This window comes from Oryzias melastigma, linkage group LG2 (genome assembly GCF_002922805.2).
Source record: "Oryzias melastigma strain HK-1 linkage group LG2, ASM292280v2, whole genome shotgun sequence".
Taxonomy (NCBI): Eukaryota; Metazoa; Chordata; class Actinopteri; order Beloniformes; family Adrianichthyidae; genus Oryzias; species Oryzias melastigma.
In genome coordinates this window covers 20,839,355-20,845,707 of record NC_050513.1, presented here as the reverse complement: position 1 = coordinate 20,845,707, position 6,353 = coordinate 20,839,355, and the positions used below count along the sequence as shown (strand labels likewise).

At 43.4% G+C, this 6,353-nt stretch overlaps 1 protein-coding gene across 8 annotated transcripts in view; it reads right to left on the bottom strand.

Moving 5' to 3' along the window:
* chd6 (chromodomain helicase DNA binding protein 6) overlaps positions 1-2,386 on the bottom strand; it is a 79,796-nt gene extending 77,410 nt beyond the window's left edge. For 7 of the 8 annotated variants that reach the window (XM_024269164.2, XM_024269166.2, XM_024269170.2 and 4 more), the window contains exon 1: positions 1,708-2,174. The gene's annotated coding sequence lies outside the window, so the exon portion shown is untranslated. Of the gene's footprint in view, positions 1-1,707; positions 2,175-2,269 lie in introns of those variants that run through there. The other variant, XM_024269165.2, reaches the window with a different exon arrangement.
* Between the last annotated feature and the right edge of the window lie 3,967 nt (positions 2,387-6,353).

The following is a 6,353-nucleotide window of genomic DNA, read 5'->3' as shown; positions in this document are numbered from 1 at the left end:
CTGCTGAAAGACTTAATTTCCCCAAGGGTGCCATCCCAAAGGGATTAATAAAGCAAAGTCTAAGTCTAAGTCTAAGTCTAAGTCTAAAAAAATAATAAATATATATTAAAAATCAAAAAGAAGGGTAAAAGCAGGAGATGATAGTTCCTTAAAAGTCTTCTGCTTCCAAGTAGTGTCAATGTGAATCACGAACGGTAAAAGTGAAGAACACAAACCACTGACTGTATACATGAGAACTGCACTGAGTAATCCCTGTCTCCTGGCGTTCCATCAGAAAGTACCTGCTGGCTCCAAGAAACCAGTATCCCATACACTTCTATAGAGGAATACACAGCTAACACTCTGTCATTCTGTTTGTCAGAAAAAACGTTAACCAATAGAATAGAATAGAATAGAATCTCTTTTTCTTGGTTATATTATGGGATTAAAACGATGATTCAGACCAACTCAGAACAAGAATTTGCTCACTGACGTCGTCTGGCTCCAAAAAGCGGAAAAAACACAATTGAATCGATTTAATTTTGTTCAAACCAGAAGCAAGTCATTTTCTATGAGTGATGTCAGACTCACTAGCTCCGGTTCTCATATACAGTCAATGAGGCAGACAGATGGACGAATGTGTAAAGAGTTAAAGGTCAAAATGATAATAGAGTAAATGCTGTATACTTGTATGAGGTCAGTGAGTCGTGGATCTCTGATGCTAGAGTTTCCTCTATAAACAGACACTCTCTCCTTGGTTTGAACATCCTCCACTGTGTTCATGATCACAGTAAAGGGCTTAGTGAGCCATATGGCGTCACACATGACGTCACACATGCACCACGCTTTGGTTTTCTTTGGCTTCACAGAGGAAGTCACATGACAGAAGATTCTTCAGGTGCTCTCAGGAAACTGTTGGTGTGAGCTAGTACATCAGCAGATAGGAGCCTTCACCCCCCACACCCCCCAGAAGACATGCAGCATGACCCTGCAGGCTGGGGGGGGGCAATGCAAACACAACAGGGTGCAGCGGCTCTGAATCCCACCTGCTGAGTAAACGCTGCAGCTGCAGCCAGGTATCCTCAGGTATCAGAATAACAAAGCCCCGTGCCGTTCCCGCCGTGAACCCGAGGTTCTATAGAGGACCGTCAGGTGTGCAGACGGCCTGGCGGGGATGGGGGGCTCTAAGCCAGCTGGCTGAGGTGTGGGTTAGCTGAGGGCAGCCTTTGTCTGCAGCCATGGTGGTTTCACCTGGACAGGTGAGGTCGGACCCTAACCCGGGAGATCCGCCGCAGGCCCGCGCGCGTGCCCCCACAGCTGGCAGCTGCGGCTCAGATCAAAGTGAGGCTCGCGGGCTAACGCCGCAGCTTTGAGGAGCCTCTGCGGTCAGAATGGATGCTAGCACACGGCTAGCACGGCTAGCATGAACCGCTGGATTAGCACGGAGCCCCGCGGCTGAGAAAGGAACTTCTGCGCGGGTTGCGGGGACGCCGCAGCGCAGAAAACGCTCGTCACGCGCCTTACCGGGGACACGGAGCCGCCGCGTCCTCCCCGCGGGGCTCGTGCCCGTAGCTGCGGCGCTAGCCGTCTTTGCTAGCTGTGTAATGTCAGTGCATCGCTGTTGTAAACAGATTCTAACAGCCGTCTCCTCACACGTGCGGACTGCCTCTAAACTCGTTCCCGGGGTCATCTCCGCCGCGGAAAAGCCTCCGCCGCCGAGAAGCTCACCTGCTCCGGTCCGGACGGACGCTCTCACCGGCGAGACGCTCCCCGGTGAGCCCGGGAACACACTGGCGCTTTTTATTTCCAAGGACACGAAAACGCCATGACAGTTTAGAAAAATGCATAAAAAATTAGCGGAGGGAGGGGAGGGAACAGCGGGATGGGGAGGGGCGGAATGGGAGGAGGGCGCGAGGCGAGAAAAAGGAGTGGGACTGTCTCGTTCTTGCGAGCTGCGCCGCGCGCTCATGCGGAGGGATGCGGTGTCCCGCGCTGGTTCCAGGCTCGGCGCATCCCGCATCCGGAAGTTTGCGGCGCCTCTCCCCGTAACGACCTCCCGCCGCGGCTCCGTTCCGGCAGCCGAGCTGCGTTCTGTATCCGGTCCCGGTTCCGCGGATCCCATGTTTCCATTGGCTGCGGCGGCTCTGCGCAGCTGGCCGCGTGCAGGTTTCCATTGGCCCCGCAGCTGTCAAGCAAGCGCAGCAGCTCTGCAGGCCGCGCTCGTCTGCTCTGTGTCTGCGTGCGTGAGAGCGTGTGTGCTCCTTTTTAGGGACAGCGTAACTGTTCTTACCGCACACCTGCGGGAACAGCCGTCCTCCCTGCGCGTAGCCCGCCAGTGTCCGGCTTCTGTCCTGGAAGGGAGGGGGGACATGTTGCAGACATTCACATCTCTCCTCTGATGTCTGCATCCACCAATCATGGCGCCTCCACCCCCATCACTGCCGCGCTTGAAGGCTGGAAAAGAGGATGACGATCCACGGCTGCTGCAGATCCGGCCTCCCGGAAGTTTGGCTCAGCTTAAGTTTGGAGTTTCAGCTCCAGCTGCTGGAGTTTCAGTTTCAGCTGCTGGAGTTTCAGCTTCAGCTGCTGGAGTTTCAGTTTCAGCTGCTGGAGTTTCAGTTTCAGCTGCTGGAGTTTCAGTTTCAGCTGCTGGAGTTTCAGCTTCAGCTGCTGGAGTTTCAGTTTCAGCTGCTGGGGTTTCAGGTGCTGGAGTTTGAGCTTCAGCTGCTGGAGTTTGAGCTTCAGCTGCTGGAGTTTAAGAGCTTGAAGTTCTCATCTCTGAGTTCAGTGGATGTTTGAACAGATCTCCATCCTCTGATGGAGCGCTCTTGGAGAAAGCATTGATGCTGTCTTCAGTTTATCTTCACGTGGAGTACACCAAACTTACATTTTGATACACTCCTGGGTTTGGTTTATTTTCACTTCCTGATCATCTCCCGGTTTACTTTGTCTCTGCTTTTTTCCTATTTCTGTGCAGGAACTTCCTGTCCAGAACAAGCTTCACTTTTGCTGTGGCTTAGATAGCTGTCAAACAGAAACACATTTGTAAAGACAAAGTTGTGCACAAATTAATATTTTGTGCACAACTTTGCAGATGAAAATATAAATACAACATTTAATTATACGTTTAACATGTGTCTTTTGAATACAATTTTACTTTGCTTTAAATATGAATTTCTCCTGTTAAACGGTCAGAAATACGCCCTGGGTTATACATTGAGTCCTAGAACATCAATTGATCAAACTGCACGCGTTGGGTACATTTTATTTATTAAACTAAAATATAATAGAACTTTTTAGACTGTCACTGATCCCATAATAAGAAAATTATCTTGATAGCATCACTCTGTTGAAAACAGAAATGAACAGATCAAAATACTTCTGACAGCATTTTGTGGTTGTCCGACTACAACAGCTGATCGTGTAAACAATGCAGCAGTGGATCATTTTAGACCCAGAAGTGTTTGAAAACAGCCCTAAAACAGCAGACATGCCACTCTTCAGTCATTAGGTATATAAAAAAGTATCTGTTAAAATTAGTTGATAATAGGGCTGGAATAATAAAATCAATAAATCCATTTGAATCGATCTAAGCTTAATAGATCAATAATAATCGATTAATTAAAAAAAATAGATTCAGCACATAAAGCTTCAATCTGCTAGCTTGATGCTAACATATAATAGGATTTCCCATAGGACAGCTAATGCTAACACTCGGTCGACCTAAACATACATTCTGACTAAATGAACATCTTTATAAACTCACAGACATGGATTTTCTAAACTCGTTGAAAGAAATAGTTTTTAAAGTAACCATTTGTGGTCTAAAACAGTTTTTTGCTCATTCTTTCTTCTTCTCCGGGAATAAGGTGTAATGCTATAGCACGATCGTCACCTAGTGGTCAAACTGAAACGTCCACCAGGAGAAGCAGAAAATGGGGTGGGAAGGTAGAGGATTCTAGGGGCCCAGACTAAGAGGCGGTCCGCAGAGACCCCTAATGATGATGAAATGATAAAATAAAACAAAAAATTTCAGTAAGTCATTAACCAATTTATAATAACAAATATTTTTATTTTTGACACTGAATTTTATTTTGAAAGAAACTTGAATGTGCTGCTGTCCGATTAAAATTAGTCAAAATTGTTAGAAAACCTGTTGAAAAAAATAACCTGTTATAGTTTAATATTGTGAATATCTAAAAGTTACATGTTATGACTAAATGGTCTAATGACCAAAAAACATTTTTTTTTTATAAACTGGTGATATTTTGCATCTCAAGCTGTAGAAACTGAAACTGCACCACATGGTTCTTTTAGAGGCTGCAGACCTCTGGTTTAGATGTAGCATTAATATCATAACTCAAAGTACAAATATACATTTTTCATTCATGTACAAGCTGGATATGCTGGAAGAGGAATATATACAATGAATCTATATCAGACATTAACATTTTTTCCACACATGTCAAATTAAGCTATAGTTGATTTTTCAAAAGTAATTCAAACTCAATTATTGTTGAGAAATCTGAATTTGAATTATTCTGATCCAGAGCAGTCCATCAATCCCCCCTGTAATTATTTCGAGGGTTACATGAATAAACTCCAGGGTGGCTTCTTAAAGTGGATAAAATATAAAAAGAGAATCTGGAATCTCTGTGATTTGTCAGTTTTGTTTACTTATTTGTTTCTTTATCTCTCCCTTTTATTTTTCATTTCTCTGGACCTTGTTCTGTGTGTTTTTGTTTTGATTGTTAAAGGTAAACATTGCAAACAAAGCCCAATTACTCTTCAACCGTTTGTAACTGTTTTGTATACTTGTTTTTTTCTGAAAAATGATAAAGATGTGATCACAAAAAAAGAAATACAAAAAATCTGTTCAATACCAGATATTTCTCTGAGTCACTCTAGTGGAAGTTTTGGATCAAGTTGTCCTGAACTCATTTTAGAAAAGTTAAAGCATTAATTAAATTGTTTTTAAAACAATTGTTACACATCTACTAGTGACCCTGAACTCCCCTTTGTGAGGGAGTGGTTGTCTGTCTCTGTGGAGCTTTGTCCAGGTCTACTCTGCCTTCAACAAGTAGGTAGGTTCATCGATCCCATCATTCCAAAAAAAAAAAAAAAATTAAAACAGTTTAGAAAAAATGAAGAAATGATACTATATATGATATTGTTCACTGAGATGAGCTTTAGTCCATTTAATTTAATCATTGTTCATGAAACTTTCATCAATCCCAGTTTTCATAAGAACACACAGCTAAGAGGATTTGACCATTCCACACGTCCAGGTAATGACAGAAGATCATGTTGAGTCTTTCTGCCACGTATTCTGTAAAACCTGGAGACGTCTTTTGAATGAAATTGAGCTGTGAAAGATCAGCTCTGTGGTGCAGCGACTGATGCTGGAATGAGCACTGATGCATGTTCAGCGACTGACTGAAACTCTGGAGGATTGACTGTGTGCAGCACTACAACCTGTGGCTGCAGCTGCTGACATAGACAAAGTCTTCCCATTTCATTCATTTTTCTTAAAGCACCAAACTTGTTTTAATCTAATTAAATCCAAATTATTCCATTAAAATAATATCACCTATGTATGGCCATAGTGGTCTTCAGATTACAGATGACATTTCTTGTTGTTGACCCAAAACTAAGATAGCAAACAGTGAAGGAAGAACTCTGGTTACAGGAGCTAACCTGCTGAGTTTGAGTTTTGTGTGTTTAGAACTGAAACACTGTTAATCATTACTGATTAAGAGGGATGGGGTACAGGACAATGAAACTGTTTTGAAGCACACAACACAAACAACTACAATATGTGTTCTTTAAAGCTTTGTGTTTTTCTACTATATTAACAATGTCGCCGTTTGCAGTGGTAGGGCGGTCGACTCCTGATCGGAAGATTGCAGGTTCGATTCCTGCCTTGCCCGCCCATTTGTCGAAATGTCCTTGGGTAAGACGCTGAACCTCATATAGCCTCTGGAGGAAGGTTGGCGCCAGTGTTCAGCGGCAGAGCCACCATCAGTGTGTGAATGTTTGTGTGACTGTAAGGCGCTTTGGGCTTTCGAGGAAGGTAGAAAAGCGCTATACAAGTATGCACCATTTACCATTTGATACATGCATCACTAAGACTTATATCTCATTAGCATCATCAAATCTTTCATTAAAAATCCATGGCATAGATCCAGCAAACATTTCTGTATGAAAATCATATAGTTTACCTGAGGGCCGAATGAATGGACCCTAAATGTCTTTATCCAGTAAGGAGTTGCTGATTTGTTTTTTTTATACATTATTACATTTCCAAGAAGTAAAGTAACTTCAACATGTTTTAATACTATGCTAGTTAAATACATTTGTTGTCTTGCAGTTTT